This window comes from Miniopterus natalensis, chromosome 20, assembly GCF_054644295.1.
Source record: "Miniopterus natalensis isolate mMinNat1 chromosome 20, mMinNat1.hap1, whole genome shotgun sequence".
Classification (NCBI taxonomy): domain Eukaryota; kingdom Metazoa; phylum Chordata; class Mammalia; order Chiroptera; family Miniopteridae; genus Miniopterus; species Miniopterus natalensis.
In genome coordinates this window covers 49998-67446 of record NC_142100.1, presented here as the reverse complement: position 1 = coordinate 67446, position 17449 = coordinate 49998, and the positions used below count along the sequence as shown (strand labels likewise).

The following is a 17449-nucleotide window of genomic DNA, read 5'->3' as shown; positions in this document are numbered from 1 at the left end:
GTCATTCCGTGCTAGGGGAAATTGACAAGGGAAGTCCATTTTTGAAAGCTCCTCTGATATGGGATGTGTTATAAGGTAAACTTCTCCCAGAAAGATTCCTCTTTCTCCATGCTTTACTCACTTTGTAGCAGTTTCTGTGTTAAGCATGTTGGTGGTCTTAATATGCTGTTTGACACATGTAGAGTGTGTAACTCTCTAACACTGAATACACACCTTAGAGCTCCTTCAGGAAGCTTAAAGCTATTTGACACACAAAGACATCATTTTCTTCAACATCCTGTTTCAGGGCACATGGAAATGTAAGGGTGTCATCGACAACCTAAAGTCATTCATGCTTTTGCTCTTCTCAACTGAGAGAAATAAACTTTTGCATATCATCTTCTGAATTTCCCTGCAAAATGCCCTTCTTTTTGGTTTCTTGAATCTTCTCAGTGCATTAGGTGAAAGATCGTGTTTGAGCAAGAGTTATGCAGTGTGCGCCTTCCTGGATTACAAGTCCTTTGGATACATAATCATCATTTTTCCACATTCTCCTAGGAAACAACAGAGAAGACTGCACATGAGGCTTTCAAGAGATGAAACAATGATCCAAAAACTTTTTCCACCTGTGAAAATATGCGTTTCAACAAAGACTTTGAAGGAGCAAGAAAAACGTAGTGGCTAAGTGTTCTTTCAGAGAGAAATACATGTATTTCATCCTTCTGGAGTGAGTTTTCCTTCTGCAATTCATATGCATTTTTTACTGTGCAGAATGTTGCTATCTTCTCAGGGGTTGTGTCATAGAAGCACCTTTCCTGAAAGAGCTTATTGCAACATTCATTTTCCGTGGCGTAGCCTCTCTTAGGTGCTTTGCTGTGCTGCCCTAATCTGGTGTCTTCCTGTGGGGTAGGGACAAAGGAGTTGACCCTATTCTTATTTTGCTTTTCCTATCAGTGTAAATATTAACTGTCTATGTGCACTTGTGCTGGGTGTCTCCTTACAGCCAACTCTACCTAAAGAGGCCAGACAGCCTAGGGTCAAAGACGGCTTGACAAGAAACCAGCATAAATGAAAGTGGATTAAGGAGGTTGTGCCAGAGAGGAAGGGACCAGGTCATGCAGGACCTTGGGCCACAGGCAGGATGGTGGCTCTTAGGCAGTGAGAACACAGGGCTCTGAGGATTACGAGCAGAGGAATGACATGATCTGGCTCATGTTGTCAAAAACAATTACATTAAAATGCATTCATTCAAAAATGTGTCCTGTAAGAAAATATGCATAGGAGTGCCCATTATTACTGAGATTATAGCAAATGTGGCTTAGATTTTTTTTTTAATCTTCACCAGATAATATAATTTTATTGATTTTAGAGAAGAAAGGAGAGGGAGAGAGAAAAACATGGATCCATTGTCTCCAGTGCGCTGCACTTGGACCCTACTGCCACTTGGGTATGGGCTCTGACTGGAAATCACACCCACAACCCTTGGGTGTACAGGACCACACTCCAACCAACTGAGCCACATTGTCCAGGGCGGTGCTTAAATTTTTGTAATTAACTTTCCCGATGACCCCTTGGCCCCTATATCTGGATGGCCTCTGCACTCCTGCTCTCAGCTCTCCCTTCCCCGGCACCCCGGGCACCCCCATCTACCTCGCCGGCTGCCTAGCACCCCCGGTGGGGCCCTAGGGGCTCAGCTGGATGCCCGCTGCAGAGGCACCCGCCCCCGCAGCCCTTGCCTCGTGCACCAGGCCTCTGCTCCCGCCCCTCTGGTCTCCCTCCCTTCCTGTCCCTTGGGCCCGCCCCAGGCCCGCCCCCTTCCAGTCTCAGCACTTGGGGCTCCACTCCTCATGGGCCGCTAGGGGAGAGACTGTGCGACTTTGCAGTCCACGCAGCCCTTCAGTGGGGAAGAATTTCCAGACCCACGGTCCCAGATGGTGTGGCCCCGCTGCTGCCGCAGGGGCTCCTCCTCCCTCGCTCTGGAGAAGGCGTGAGCGTGGGGATTTGGACTCAAAGGCGGGGGTTTGGGGAAGGGGGCAGGAGACTTGGGTACTGTGGCTCGTGCTGGGAGTGGGGTGATCAGCCGGGGCCTGTTGGTCCTGGCTGGGAAGCAGGGATGCAGAGCTGGGGGAGGGGACGCTGAGTGGAGTTGGGAGGCCTGGGGAGGCGCCCGAGCTGCTGGGCAGTTTTGCAACCACCTGACCACTCCTGGAGGTGCCTGGAGGGGAGCTCTGGGCCCGCACCACTCCAGGGCGCTGTAGGCTAGTCCAGTGGAGCAGGTGAGGGTCTGGTGGGGGTCACCGCAGGCCCCCTTCCCACCTGGAGGAGTTCCCCCTCCATAGGCTCTCTTTGAGTCCCCAAGTTTTCCTCCTAAAAGACGGTGGTTGCATGTCTGGGGGTTCGGGGAATATGCGGAAAACTATGCTAGACTCTTCTGTGGGGTTGGGCCTGCCCTGGCGGGCACTCTGGGGACCCCTTAGCAGATGCTCAGGCTGGGGAGTTGGGGTGGCTTTTGGGGCGCCGTGGACCAAGGGTGGATCACGGAGGGGCAGCCCTCCCTCAGGCTGCTCCTACTGGGTCTTCAGGGGCAGCACTAACTAGCGCCCACAAGCAAGACACGCTGTGAGGGTGCAGAGCCAGGAGACAGGGGCAGCATTCCGTGCCTCTGTTATTGTAGGACAAGGTCCCCAGGGCTTGGACTGCTTCTTGGTTTAGCCCAGTTCTGCCCGGTGTGCACACAGTGCCAGTGTAGACGCCCGCTGGATGCAGGCAGGCAGGCTCTGCTTCCATAGCTGGTTTGGGTGTCAGGGGTAAACAGCTTGGAAGTCTGACCACAGGTCCACTTCTCTTGGAAACAGGAGAAACTTAACCAGGCCTTACCAAGAACACAAAGAAATGGGGGGGAAACGGATGCTAAATAAGCACATCCAAGACGTTTTTCCTTGGCTAAACTATTTCCATTCAGCCTACAGGTTTTTTGTTTTGTTTTGTATGTACCATGAATATGGCTGAGTTGTTTTCAACTATTAGAGCCAAAGGTGTTTTTTAAGAATACCAGGTTAAGGTTAAGCAGTTTACTTAAAACTTTTCCTTTTGAGGTTGTTGTTGTGGGCGTTTTTTGAAAGCTCAGTTGGTCAAGTGAAAAATTCTTAAGCTGTGCCTCCTTTTGCACATTAAATTACTTATAAGCAATTTATAATTTGGGGCAACACAACAATTTGAAACAAACATCAAAGAACTAAAGCAAGCCTGTTCTTCATGCCCCAAACACTCAAATTCCTTAGCATTTCTACCAGACCCATTTTTCATTTCCACCAATCTGTTCTATTTTTCTGTTAGTGTGGGCTGATAAAAATAGTCTTGGAGGTAGTGAATGTGGGGAAAAGTATGGGGAAAGGAATGGGAACAATGCTTTTGGTGTAAGATATTAAAAAATAGAGTGTTTTTCTTTCTCTACATTTCAAAAAAGCTGTAATAAAAGATGTTTGTAGCTGACAGGCAGCTTTAGTGAGATAATCATGAAAGGCCTGTTAAAATCTTCAGAGCAGAAAAAGTGAAAAATTTCTCCAATTTTTATTGTTCTACCTTTTGTTTTTTGTTTTTTTAATTTACCTGGGATATGTCTGATAGTGTTGGAGCTTACTTGAAAAAGCTTAAAGAATGATATACTAACTGGCAGAATTAGGGCAGAAGTAAGAATGCTGTGCAAAGGGATTAAAAATGAGAATTAGAATCCCAGTGTAGTTTTAAGATTTTCATATTGGGAATTGTGGCTCCAAGTGGTTTGCTTACCAAGACAGGAGAGAGAGATACACTGGCTGGACTGTGTGTGTAGACATTTGCTGGAGAAGAATGGATACATAATCAACATTTACCCATCACTTTAATCCAGAAATCCTCCAACCCCCATACATACAAAAAGCATCCCTGAAAGCCACTTTCAGGCAGAAGTGAATCTGCTGACCCAGGGGCATTTTAGTCCTTCCTGTCTAATCAGTGTCTAGTGAGGGTGCTAGTGAGCAGCAAAACCTGGCAAAGGGGGGTTCTTAGGCACTGACAGAGGATAGAGGAGAAATAAAAATGAGTAACAGGGAGGACATTTCCAGGACCTGGCTCATGATGAGGCTGAGTGTGCAGCTAAACTCAACCTTTAGAACAAATTGGGCTTTTAAAACACTTAAATGTTGGTGTATTATTCCCAAAGTAATGCTGTAACATACATTACAATATACCATCAATATTTTCCCAGGGAGAACTTCAATTTGTCCCATTGCATTCAGGCTTTATAATAATAGTTTCAAATGCTTTTAGGAAGTAAGCAGGGCATATGTCACATATACGTAATTTTTAGAAAGTTTTTTTTTTTTTTCTCTAACTATTTTTTATTTTCAATTACAGTTGACATACTATTATCTTCAGGTGTGCACCCCAGTGATTACACATTATGTAAATTACTAAGGGATTATCCCAATAAACCTGGTACTCATCTGACACCATACATAGTTCAGAGAATATAATTTCTATAATCCCTATGCTACACTTTATATCCCGTGACTATTCTATAACAACCAATTTGCACTTTTAATCCCTTCACCTTTTTATACCCATTCCTCCAACATCCCCTCCCATCTGGCAACCGTTAGAACATTCTCTGTATTTATGAGTCTGTTTCTGTTCTGTTTGTTAATTTTGATTTTTAGATTCAATTGTTGATATATAAGTATTTATTGACATTTTATTGTTCATATTTTTTATCTTTTTTCTCTTCTTCTTAAAGAAGGTGCTTTAACATTTATACAGTACTGGTTGGGTGGTGATGAATTCCTTTAGCTTTTGTTGTCTGGGAAACTCTTTATCTGTCCTTTGATTCTAAATGATAGCTTTGTGAGGTAGAGTAATCTTGATTGTAGGTGCTTGATTTTCATCAGTTTGAATATTTCTTGCAAATCCCTTTTGACCCAGAAGGTTTCTGTTGAGAAATCACCTGACAGTCTTATGGGAGCTCCCTTGTAGTTAACTAACTGCTTTACTCTTGCTGCTTTTAAGGTTCTCTCTTTGTCTTTAACTTTTTGCATTTTAATTATGATGTGTCTTGGTGTGGGCCTCTTTGGGTTCATCTTGTTTGGAATTTTCTGCCTTTCTTGGACTTCTATGTCTATTTCTTCACCAGATTAGGGACATTTTCTGTCATTGTTTTTTCAAATAGATTTTCAATTTCTCGTCCCTCTCTCTTCTTCCTCAAGACCCCCATGATGCAAATGTTGGTACACTCTAAGTTGTCCAAGAGGCTCCTTACACTATCCTCATTTTTTGGATTCTTTTTTCTTTTTGCTGTTCTGATTGGGTGTTTTTTGCTTCCTTATATTCCAATTTGATTCTTGGCTTCATCTACTCTACTGTTGACTCCCTGTAAATTATTCTTCATTTCAGTTAGTGTAGCCTTCATTTCTGACTGGTTCTTTTTTATGGTTTCCATGTCCCTTTTTATGCTGTTGAAGTTCTCACTAAGTTCATTGAACAGCCTTATAACTAATGTATTGAACTCTGCATCTAGTAGATTGTTTGTATCCATTTTCTTTAGTTTTTTTCCTGGAGCTCTGTTCTGTTGTTTCATTTGGGACCTGTTTCTTTTTCTTCTCATTTTGGCAGCCTCCCTGTGTTTTCTTCTATGTATTAGATAGAGCTGCTAAGTCTCCCAGGCTTCATAGAGTGCCTAATGTATTAGGTGTCTTGTAGGGTGGAGTGCCGTAACCTCCTGGATCACCCAAGCTGGGCACTCAAGGTGTACCCTCCCTTTTAGTCTGTGTACACCTTCCTGTTGTAGTTGAACCTTGATTGCTGTTGGCACGTCAATGGGAGAGATTTACCCTCAAAGGTGTACCCTCCCTTGTAGTCTGTGTACACCTTCCTGTTGTAGTTGAACCTTGATTGCTGTTGGCACGTCAATGGGAGAGATTTACCCTCAGGCTGATCAGCTGCAAGGACTGGCTGCAACCATAAAACACTGACCTCCTACCACCATGGGGGATCAGCTGTGCAGGGTCTACCCCACAGAACAGGACTTACTTCAGCAGGTTCCTGGTGCCCTGAGTCCACTCTTTGAGTGTGTCACTTGTAGAGGTGGTTGGGTGGTGGTGGTGCTTTGATGTGGTCTGAAGCTGTCCACTGAGTGCACTTGATCTGGGGCCTCCCAAGAGGTGCAAACCAGGTCAGCCATTGCCAGTGTTCTGCCTGGGGCCACCTGGCATGAGCTACAAAGTGATCTGCAGATGGCTGCTACTTGTGCTGGGCTTGGAAGTGCCCAGCAAGGCCAAGCTTTGAACCAAGGCTGACTGCTGCTAGTGCCAGACCTGGGGCCACTTAGTGAGAGGATTGTGGAATGCTGAGGCCAGATGTTGCTTCTTTGAGAGATTTTAGGAAAATATGAAACATGAGCAAAGGCAGGCCATTCATATGGAAAAGGCTGTAGAAACTGCTTAGGTGGGCCTGCAAGTTGGGTGGGGTGGGACCTCAGAATCACCAGGTTGGGGCAAACAGTGTGAGCTGGGTTGATGGAGTCTCAGACCTTGGTTTAATTGGGTTCCTCCTCACCTGCAATGAACACATGAGTAAGGGCTGATTCCCACATAATAGCCAGAATGGGATTTGAAGGTGAGCCTGACTGTGTTGTCCCTTGTTTAGAATCCTCCTGTGGCTCCCATTCCTTCCCATTGCAGGGACTCTCAGGGCCTCCTCCACTCCTGTTGACTAATTTCCAAAAAGCAGCAGCGGCCTAGTGTGGGGTCATAGTGGACCCACCCAGCAGAGCAAGGAGTCTCCACCTACTCTGCAGATTATAAAACAAAACATAACATCAAGCCCAGAGCCCAAGGCCAGAAGCACAGGGAGATGTGTCCCCAAGCCAGGGCCAGCACAGGATCAGTTGGACAGGAAGATGCTGGGAGATGCTGGGAGCCCTGTGTGCTATAATCTGATTTTATAGGGGTTCTCACTGTCTTTCCAGGTTACCTGAAAAACAGGTGAGACCTTGGCAGTTCTCAGAGGTTTGGAGCTGTTCTGGGCTTTGGGAGGGGAAGAGGAGCAAGGAGATTGCAAACAGAAGTTGGTTTAAAAATTCTATGTGGTTGGATGTCTCACACAGCCCCTGCCTGGGGAACTCTGAGGGGTGAACCATAAAAAAGGCCTCAGGAACACACCACCTGGCTCCTTCCTGTCTTCCTGGTCTCTGTGGGAACAAGCCCCTCTCCACAGAGGCCTCCGCAACCCCACTACAAAACACTCTTGTGTTTTCATTATTGACCTCTATGGGGCTTGTGATGTTTATAATAATTCATTGTGATAGGTTTCCAGTTTTTGTCTGTCTTCCCCACTACAGGGGCAGGGACCAGCACCCAGTGGGAGCTCAGTGGAATGAATGCAGCTGCGGCACGCTGGTGGTGGTGTGAGCAGGACCCGGTTGGGCAGCCTCTGGGCAGACCTTGACTGCACATCAGGTCACCTGGGATTTTCTGGAAATGCTGATGCCTGCCTCACCCAGAGATTCTGACTCAGTTCTCTGGACTGGGCTTAGGCATCAATATATATATTTTGGCTGTTGTTAATCCTCACCTGAGTATATTTTTTCCATTGAATTTTTAGAGAGAATGGAAAGAAAGGAAAGGGAGAGGAAAGGAAGAGAGAGAAACATCATTTGAGATACATTGATTGGTTGCCTCCCACACATGCCCCCACGGGGCTAGGTATCAAACCTGAAACCCAGGTAGATGCCATGGAATAGGAATCAGACCCTTGACCCTTCGATGCACAGGCTGATGCTCTAACTACTGAGAAACACCAGCAAGGGCTAGGCATCAATATTTTTTAAAATTGTTTCTACTGTTTTTAATCAAGCAGGTTCCTGAAACCCAGGGAAACTTAAGCTTTTAGCATTAAAACCTGTGGACCTAGGAAGGGGCCAAGAGCAGAAAAATTTGAGTGGACAAAAGATTGGACTCATGAGGACCTGACATGTCTTATATACCCGGAGTTCACCTGATCTGAACACAGGATGAGCCACAGGGCAAACCTGTTGGCTGCTGGAGACTCAGCAAGTGTTTGGAAAGTGACTTATACCTGTGGGACCACCTCCTGCCATGATCTAGGACAGGACCATTTCAGTTGCACCAAGGACTCCAGATGCAGAACCCACTTCCTGAGCCTGTTCCTTACACAAACCTCTCTGCCCCTCACTGTCTCCCTCAGAACTGCTGCAGCTCCTGTGCCCTTTTTGGAGGTGGGGTGGGCTTGGTTGATAGAAAACCACCTTTCATTTCACTGTGATGCCAGTTATTTAATTACTAGAGGACTTAAGGCATTGAGAGAAGGTGGATTTTTGGACTCTATTATTGGCAATATAGCAACGTTAGCCTATTTTATATTCTCTCAACTGTTCCAACTGGAAAAAATTCTACTCTCCAACTTTTTAGCAGAGCAGCACTGTATTGGAGCTCATCACTCCCTTCCTGTTTACCTGCCACTTTTTGCCCTTTCTCCCAGACAGCCTCCAGGGGAGATAAAACATCCCCCTGTGGGCAGGTTTTGTGGGAGGATTGGTACAGAATTTTAGTGCCCTTTTTTTCTCTCAACCCTAGTATTGCCGGGAGCCTTTTTGTGTTAAGTGAATTTTATTGCAAACAACAAAGATGTCATATTTGGTCTGTTTAGTGTACTGGTACTGAAATAAATGGCATGTAATTTCATGAACTTGTATCCAGAGAACTAAATATTCATTCAGCTCTCATTTCTTAAATTGAAAAGCTATTACATTTGAGTAGACATTTGGGGGCTTTGGCACAGTGGTGGTGAAAGGACAGCAAGTGTCACCTTCATGAAAACAAATCAGCCTGCCTAGGATTAACCCTGGGCCCACTAGCTGCTCACTGTAGATCGCTGACCAAGAACCTGACCTGCTCTCACTCTCCTCACCTGTACACACCTATTAGGGTCAGTGTGAGAGTTAATTAATGGGTTAGAATCTACAAAGAACATAGTAGGCATGTGGGAGATGATGGCGACGACTTAGATTGGAGAGGTGAAGGTAGAGATGAGACAGGTAAAAACAACACAATTTGGTGGTGAATCAGATGTCGCAGGTGAGGGAGGGGGCATCTGTTCTTATAGTGCTGAGGTTCAGTTAGGTCGGGACACTGAGAACAGATTAGGTCTGGAGGGGTTGGTGGGTTTTGCTTTGCTTACCCCTAGTAGATGTCTAACTCATGGCAGGAGGAAAGTGCTGTCCTTTCATCTAAACTGGGAGTAAATGAGCTTGTGTTCCAGGGACCCTCCCTCACTTCCACTCTGCACAGTACCTGCCGCTGCCATGAGGGAGCTAGTAGGTGTCATCAGTGACCAAGAAAAGATGAATTGCCTCCTTCCCCTTGAATCTGCTATGATACTTTTCACTCTACCTCTCCGTGTTTTCATATATGAGAACATATAACAAAGATTGGAATTTCATTCTGAATAATAGAAGTTATTTTACATAAAAATAGTAGAAGATATGAAAGCAATTTATGTCAGCTTTCCAAATTGAGAAGCTATAGAACAACTACTGATGCTATTGACTTGAGTACTTTAATAAATCTAAGACTTGTTACAGATAAAAAGCATTTTTATAAAATTGATTAATGAGACACTGCTTGCTTCCAATAATGGCTGAGTAAGCTCCTCTTGGAGCAACTTGCCCAGTGGTGAAAACGGTAAATTCTGGGCAACATACAAAAAGCAACTGCCTGAAGGCACCGAAAAGCATCTAAAAGCAGGTAGTTACTGGAAAGGAGTCTGAAATTGTTAGTCTGCTGGGGGGTCTTCTCTTTACTTCCTCTCTTTTTCATCCGTCTGTTTCTTTTCCGGCCTTGGTGTTGCTTGAACGTATGTACTTGCACAGTCACTACTGAGCGGACCTCTGTGCAGCGTTTTAGTGGTTGCTCTGAGTGTTAGTTGTACACACAGGACTCACCAGTCTACCAGTGTCACCACTCCAGTCTGAGTCACAAATAGAAACCTGACCTCCCTTTAATTGTTGTTACCCTCTCTCCTTCAAAATAGAATCATTTCAAATAGTTGCCTTCTATACTTACACTGAGAACCTCATCCTGTGTCCTGGCTGGTGGGCTCAGTGGTTAGTCAGTCAGCCCAAGCACCAAGGGTTTGATTGCCAGTCAAGGGCACGTACCCAGTTGCAGGTTCATCCCCAAACCTGGTCGGGGAGCATGCAGGAGGCAACCAATCAAAGTCTCTCTCTCACATCAATGTTTCTCTCTCTTTTTTCCCCTCCCTCCTTTCCACTCGAAAAATCCATTGAAAAAATACCCTTGGGTGAGGAATAACCAATAAATAAGTAAATAAGTCCTGTAATACTTATTTTTGTTAATCATTTTAAAAGTTATGTATTCCTTGATATTCAAAGAAAAAAATGACAGAATTGCACAAGGAGAGAAGTGAACGATCCCTTCTCTCTCTGCTCCACACAGCATCGTCATTGTTAACTGTTTGGGGCCTGGAAGTTTCCTGATCTTTCAGAGAGCTTTCTACATGATTTCAAATCAGAAAATCTCATTTCAGGTCTGAGCAACCTTCTTGTAGTCAGAGCCACATGGCAAGCTAAAAAGCCCCAAACATGGACCTTTCTTCCCAGGAGAGTCATGCTGAGTGAATGGAATGAAATATGAACTTCTATTACCTGTCAGGTGGTATGCAATTAATTTCTAAGGTGAAGCTGTTGAAGTGTGTTTTCTGAAACGACATAACTATGTTTAGCACAGAAAATATGGATTCCAATTATAATCTTTAGATTATTTAATGTTCTTTGAACACTTTGACTCATGTTTCTGACTCGACAAAATTATAATTCCTGTGAATCATCTATTTCATTGGACTTCAGGGTTCAATTGTAAAAAATGCTCTCTGATGAAAACAAAAATATAACATTTGGGATGTGTTTTTGAAAAGTGAAAGCTCCCACTTTGTTAATGAGAGCCCTGCTTTCTTCAAATGAAATGAAGGGTGACGCCTAGGGGACTGGGACATCCCACCCAGGGACCATCAGGACCAGAATGAGACGGACTGCAGTGACGCAGGGTGGTTCCAGACCATTGGGTCAGTCCTACAAGGGGCAGTGAAGGCAAAGATGTCTGTGTTCTTTTGATAAGATTAGTTGTCTGTAGTGTATTTCACTTAATTTTTCTTCCTCCAACTTTTCATTGCCTTAGTATTTACTTCCCTGCCACACGAGTTCCCCTAAGAACTGCCCCCTAAGAACCGGCATTAACCTCTTTTATGGCATCAGGAGGTCTGAAAGCAAGACAGAGGTTCAGTGAGAGGCAGCAGACGTGGCAGGGGCACGGCCCCCAGGCTTGTGTGCTCTGTGTGTTCAAGTGTGTCTAGAATACAATCCTGGAAGTCCCTGTCGTCCTCAAAGCACCTGCTGCTTGTATTTGCACAACACTTCCTAGCTCTGACGTGGCCTTCTGTGTATGTGAAGTGTTTAGGGTGGAGTTTTCTAATGTCTTCTCAGATGCTAAGATGAACTGTTTGGAAGAAACCTATGCACATATAACAGTACCTGTGTTTATGAAGCTCTGACCTGTTGCACTATCTCCTGTAATCCTCAGAGTACCCTACAGGGTGGATACTGCTGATAACTGTCCCAATGGCAGAATATAGCACTTATGGGACTCCAAGCCCTGTGGAAGCACAAAGAAGGGAGAAATTAATTACAGGCTCAGGAAAGTTTTATAGAAGAGAAACTAGACCTTGAAGAATGGATGGGATTTTATAGGCAGGAAAGAGGGATGTGAATGTCCCTGGAGAGGGAATGGAATGAACAAAAAGGAAGGGAAAGAGATGTTCACAAGGCTCACCTCAGTAAAACTGACCAATGTGTGTATGAATTCTTTCATTTTAGTTCTATTTACAGAGAACTATGATTAGCATAAATATTTCATATATGCAAATGATGTTTCTCACACCTCTGGGGACCTAGGTACAGTACTTGTTTTACTTAACCTCTCCAAGGACAGGGTAAGTGAAGGGAAGGGTATTTCCCTTTAACATAAAGTTAAGTTTTAAATTTCAAATCATTGATTCAGATGAGTCCAGTCCATCTGCTTTTTGTTTCCTTTAAAAGACCTTTACTTTGATGCAAAGAAGGAAGGAAGAAACAGAGAAAACTGGTGGTAGTAGTTTGTATTTCTTTATCAGAAAGTGTCCAAAAATGTCTCTGGAGTTTTGGGTCAGTGTCCCATCACACTCATAATTACTTAGGGAATAGCTTACATGTACTTTATGTGCAGGAACACATAACTCAGACCTTCTAAGCACCATGTTCCAGCAAACTAAGTTTATGAGACCAAATACAATGCTCTTGTTTTAATTTTTAACTTTGAAACTGAAGTTATGATAGAACCGTTATAAAAATCCTTAATTCACCCATGACCAAGTCTGGAAAGAAATGTCTGCATGTTATGTTTAAGATAGAGGATGGAGAACACTAGTTTTTTAAATGCAAAACTTAACAAATAAACATATAAAAATGACTTTTAAAAATATCTACATGTTGTAACACCCAGGTTTGTTTAAAAGGGCATAAACCATTTACAGGTGAATGGAGCTGACCCCCCCTACCCCCCCACCCCCCCAGGTTTAATGTTTATTGGTAACCTTAGCTTTCTTACTATTCAGGTTATTGGCACCTTACTGTGCTTGCCTGATGGTGCCTGTTTTATCAGGTCAAATTCTTCATCTCCAGATCTTGGAATATTATTTGAACTTGGAATTTCTTATATTCACAATGTATGTCAGTTGAAAGACAAAGCATTCTAATGTATCAGTTAAAAGGGAAGGTTTTTAATAAAACCTTGTATTTACAAGTAAAATAATTGAGGTCTGTGTGTAATAGAATTTTAATCTCTGAGGAATGGAAATCACTGGTTTTTATTTTAGATGTAGTGCTGCTTACTCAGTAGCATTTGAAATGAAAATGTAGAGGATGCTCAGCATCTAATCACCAGGGAAATGCAAATCTGAACCACAAACTATCACTTCCCACTGTAAGGATGGCTATTATCTTTTGGTAACTTTGTAGAAATTCAGTTTTTAGAATCTAAATACCTTAGGTTTGCAGAATGTATGCTCTGTTAGCATTTCAATAACTTGTGGGGAGAGGGCTTTGAATGTTGATTTTATGGTTCCTTAGGCAGTGTGTGAAAACAGCATGTACAGTTTCCTGCTAGGGCGAGGAGGTGACACATAAAAAAGGGATCTTAAGAGATGTTTGCATCACTGTCTGCTGAGATTGTTCTCAGTGGGATTAGCAATTTTCAAGGTGCTGAAACAGCCCAGTTCCCTCCAAAAAGAGGAAAAGCTAAGTTGAGGTCCCCAGGTCCTCTGTGACTCTGCCTTTCTTCTGTAGGTAGGACATCGACATTTTCATGGCAGCCACTGTAAGCAGATTTAAAATCTAAGACAGAAAGTTTTTACAATATGTACATAACAGAAGATTACTATCCCTGATATAAAAAGCACCCTCAGAAATTAAGAAGATAATCTAAATTCTAAAATGGGCACACATAGAAATCTAACTGTAAAATGAGCACACACACAGACATCTAACTGTAAAATGGGTACACACACAGACATGTAACTGTAAAATGGGCGCACACAGAAATCTAAGTGTAGGATATAAATAGGAAATTCACAGGGATACAGGTGGGCATGCAGGAAGAGGGTGATGAAGATGCAGATTTGCATAAAATTCAGGCCTCTGGTTCCCCTGTATCTGTGTAACTCAGTCTCCAAGTTGCAGTTTTCCCAATTTGAGAATGGGGACTATCATAGTTTTTAACCCCAAAGGTTTAATTCCGGTCAAGCTCCCCCCTCCACCTCTGCTCACACCACAGGGTGGCGAACCCTTTACCACAGGTCAGAATTGAAAGTCCTGACTGGACTAGTCCTCTGATGTCACCAGGCAGAAGGGGGTGGGGCACTTTTTTACCCCCCATCTCCCCCAGCTCCCCAGTAGATGTAGAAGCCCAGGCTTCTCATGATTTGGGGGTTTAGGGTTTTAATAATAATGTTCAGGGTTCTAGTTGTAGTTAGTAAGAGGGAAAGGTGTGTCTACTCAGTCTTTCCTGAAGTGAAGTCACAGCTTTTTTTTGTTTTTTTTAATTGATCTGGGAGGGAGGGAGGGAGGGAGGGAGGGAGGGAGGGAGGGAGGGAGGGAGGGAGGGAGGGAGGGAGGGAGGGAGGGAAAAAGACAGAGGGAGAGAGAGAAACATTGATGCTAGAGAGAAACATTGATCGGTTGCCTCCTCCCGAATGCGCCCTGAGCAGGGATGGAACTTGCAGCCTTTTGGTGCGCCCAACGAGGCCAGTCACAGCCTTTTTATTTTTAATGAGGTGGATGCCTGTGTATTGATACAGAATCATTTCCATTGTACATTTTTACACGAGAAAGGCAAGTAGCAGGATGGTGTGTATACTGTGACTCCACTTTGGTTCATGAGGAACTGTGTTTGTGCGCATACGTGGGTGGGTTTATGTGAACTGATTCCAGAGGCGGCCCCGAGGAGCAGGAGTGGGAGCTGGCGAAGTGGTATGAGGGAGGCCTTTTACCTTCTGCTTTCCACACTTCAGGATTGTGCAAGTTTAAAGGAAAGCGTGCTCAGTTTGAGATTGACTGTTCACTGTATTTGTTTGTATTTGCCTAAAACAAGATAGGGCGAGGGACTGCCAAACTTGGGGAGGGGGGCTGTCATTTTTTCCTTATTATTTCTATGCCATTCAGACTTTCTACAGCAGTCTGCATGTTACCTTTATATTTTAAAAATAATATAAAGTCATATTGCTTTATTCAAATGATGATACAAAACATTTTAATGACAAAAGACTAATGACATCAATAATCTTTCTCATGTTAATGTGGAAAATATATTTCTATGGTTCATAGGTAAGAAAGGAAAAGACATTTACTGAGATGGTGCCCCACAGAAGGATCAACTTTCATTCTCACTCATCAATGAAACATAGGTGTCTGCAGAAGTATCTGCTAAAAAGTAATTGACGAGTCCAGTGCTTCAGAACGTCCATCGCAGGCCTCGGTCACACTGCACCCTTCTTTTGTAGGACTTACGAGCTCTTCCTGAGTGGTGGCACCGCCTATGAAAAAGGTGTGGAAGTGTCCAGAAGAGGCACTGTGCTTACGGGCCACCTCCCTCCTTTCCTTAGAGATCAGCAAATGGGAGGCATCAGAGAAGATATATAATTCTAATACATAAATTAGTAAATTCACATTTAAAAAAGCTTTCAATGTTAAAATCTTGCCCATTTTATCTGAGTGCTTATTTTCTTGGTAGCACACATGAGACTCTACTGTGGGAAATGAGGAAGTGTGAGGAGCTGCATTTGCTCCTCACTGGACACTGGGCTAAATTAATAAACAGGTTACATAAGAGATGGTCATGGCTAGTCAACGTGTGTAGACGTTAGCAGTTGTGTTGTATATGCCACTTTCCCTCCAGAAACACCGAGCACCTTCTGATGTGCTCACGGACCAGGCCCCGTGCTGGGCAGTGGGCATGGAGAGCCAGGCAGGTGCGGTCCTTGCCCGGTGCGCCCCAGCCTGACGGCGCTGACACCCCCACTCCTTGGGCACGCCCGCCCTGTTCCACAGCTCGGCCGCCGAGGCCCCTGCAGCGCCGGCCCCTCCTTGGGACAGGAGGGAGTCAGACTGCTCTGGAAGCTCCCCCCATGTGTTGGTGATCCGGGAACAACGACGCAGCTGTGGGGCAGCACCGGTGCTGAGAGACTTTGTTGTAAGATAGCAAAATACCAGGTCTTTGAATTAATATGAAAATATTTTGTTGTTATACTCACTGTCTTGAACACTTAAGGTTCTCACATTTATTATTTTTTTAAACACATGGGAGTGTTTTCCATCAGATGATGGCAATGAGGAGGCAGCCACAGCTTCTAGTAAAACTGAGGTCTTTGAACAGATCAAGAGACATAATGAGGCTGGGACCACTGTGCCAGTTAGGAGCTCGGGTCACTCCGCACGTGTGGACCATCTCTGCTCTCAGCTGCTCCTGCCTGGTGGTCTTTTGTCGGCTATTATTTCCTCATTCACTGTCTGCCACAGATCAGTAGGGAAATGGGAGGGTAAGTTCAGATTAGCTTACCAGTTAGCACAAGGATAGATTTGGTCAGAAATAGTGCAGAAAACTTCTGACTAAGTAAGCTTACCCACCCGTGAGCTTATCTTTAGAGACTTTTTTAATGTTAAGTCTGTTGAAGTTTAACTTGGTTTATTTCTTTTCGTTTACTGTTCTTTGAGTTTTGACAGGTGTATTCAGTCGTGTAACTATCAGCACAGTCAAGATGTAGAATATGTTAATCACTCTAAACATTCACCCCCCCCTCGTTTGTCTTTGTCCTCAATGCCCCAGCCCCAGGCAATCACTCCTCTTTTCCTTCCCAACGGTTCTGCCTTTTCCAGAATGTCTTACACATAGGATGACACAGTACGTAGCCTTGTGAGTCAGGCTTTCACCCACCCTAACGCTTCTGAGATTCAGCCATGCTGATGCATGATTAGAATTTTGTTCTAAGCACTACAAGTACACTTTGGGTATACTGTGGGCTCGGCTCCAAACCACCACAATAAAGAGTATATCACAATAAAGCGAGTCAAACGAAATTTTTGGTTTCCTAGTGCATGTAAAAGTTATGTTTAGCCCCGCCGGTGTGGCTCAGTGAGTGAGCATTCCAGTTACTCCATATTCTTGGCAACACTTGATATTATCAGGGTTTTTGGGTTTTGATTTGCATTTTCTACAGGGAGATTTTTTTTATTTTTTTTTTAAATATTACATATGTCCCTTTTTCTCCCCGATGACCCATTCTACCCCATCCTATTTCTCCCCCCAGTCCCTCTCCCCACCATTGTCCGTGTCTTTGGGTTGTGCATATATGCATATAAATTCTCTAGTTATTCTCTCCCCCTCCACCCACCTGCCCTCCTCCATCCCTCTGACATTCGTCAGTCTCATCTGTGCTTCCATGTCATTGAATCCATTCTATTCATGAGTTTATTAAGTTCTTTAGATTCCATGTATAAGCGAGATCATGTGATGTTTGTCTTTCGCTGCCTGGCTTATTTCACTTAGCATAATATTCTCCAGGTCCATCCACACTGTCCCCAAAAGTACGAGATTCTTCTCCTTTACACCTGCATAGTATTCCATGGTGTAAATGTTCCACAGCTTTTTTATCCACTCATCTACTGATGGGCACTTGGGCTGTTTCCAGATCTTAACTATTATAAACTGTGCTGCTATGAACGTCGGGGTACATATATCCTTTCTGATGAATGTTTCAGGATTCTTAGGATACATTCCTAGGAGTGAAATCACTGGGTCAAAAGGCAACTCCATTT

The 17449-nt window shown here is 44.0% G+C and overlaps 1 long non-coding RNA gene across 1 annotated transcript in view; it reads left to right on the top strand.

Moving 5' to 3' along the window:
* Nucleotides 1-1832: 1832 nt before the first annotated feature.
* The window catches only part of LOC107546523 (uncharacterized), a 39461-nt gene continuing 23844 nt past the window's right edge, over nt 1833-17449 (top strand). Inside the window, exon 1 of the long non-coding RNA XR_015716230.1 lies at nt 1833-1966. This is a non-coding gene — a long non-coding RNA (uncharacterized LOC107546523). The remainder of the gene's footprint in view (nt 1967-17449) is intronic.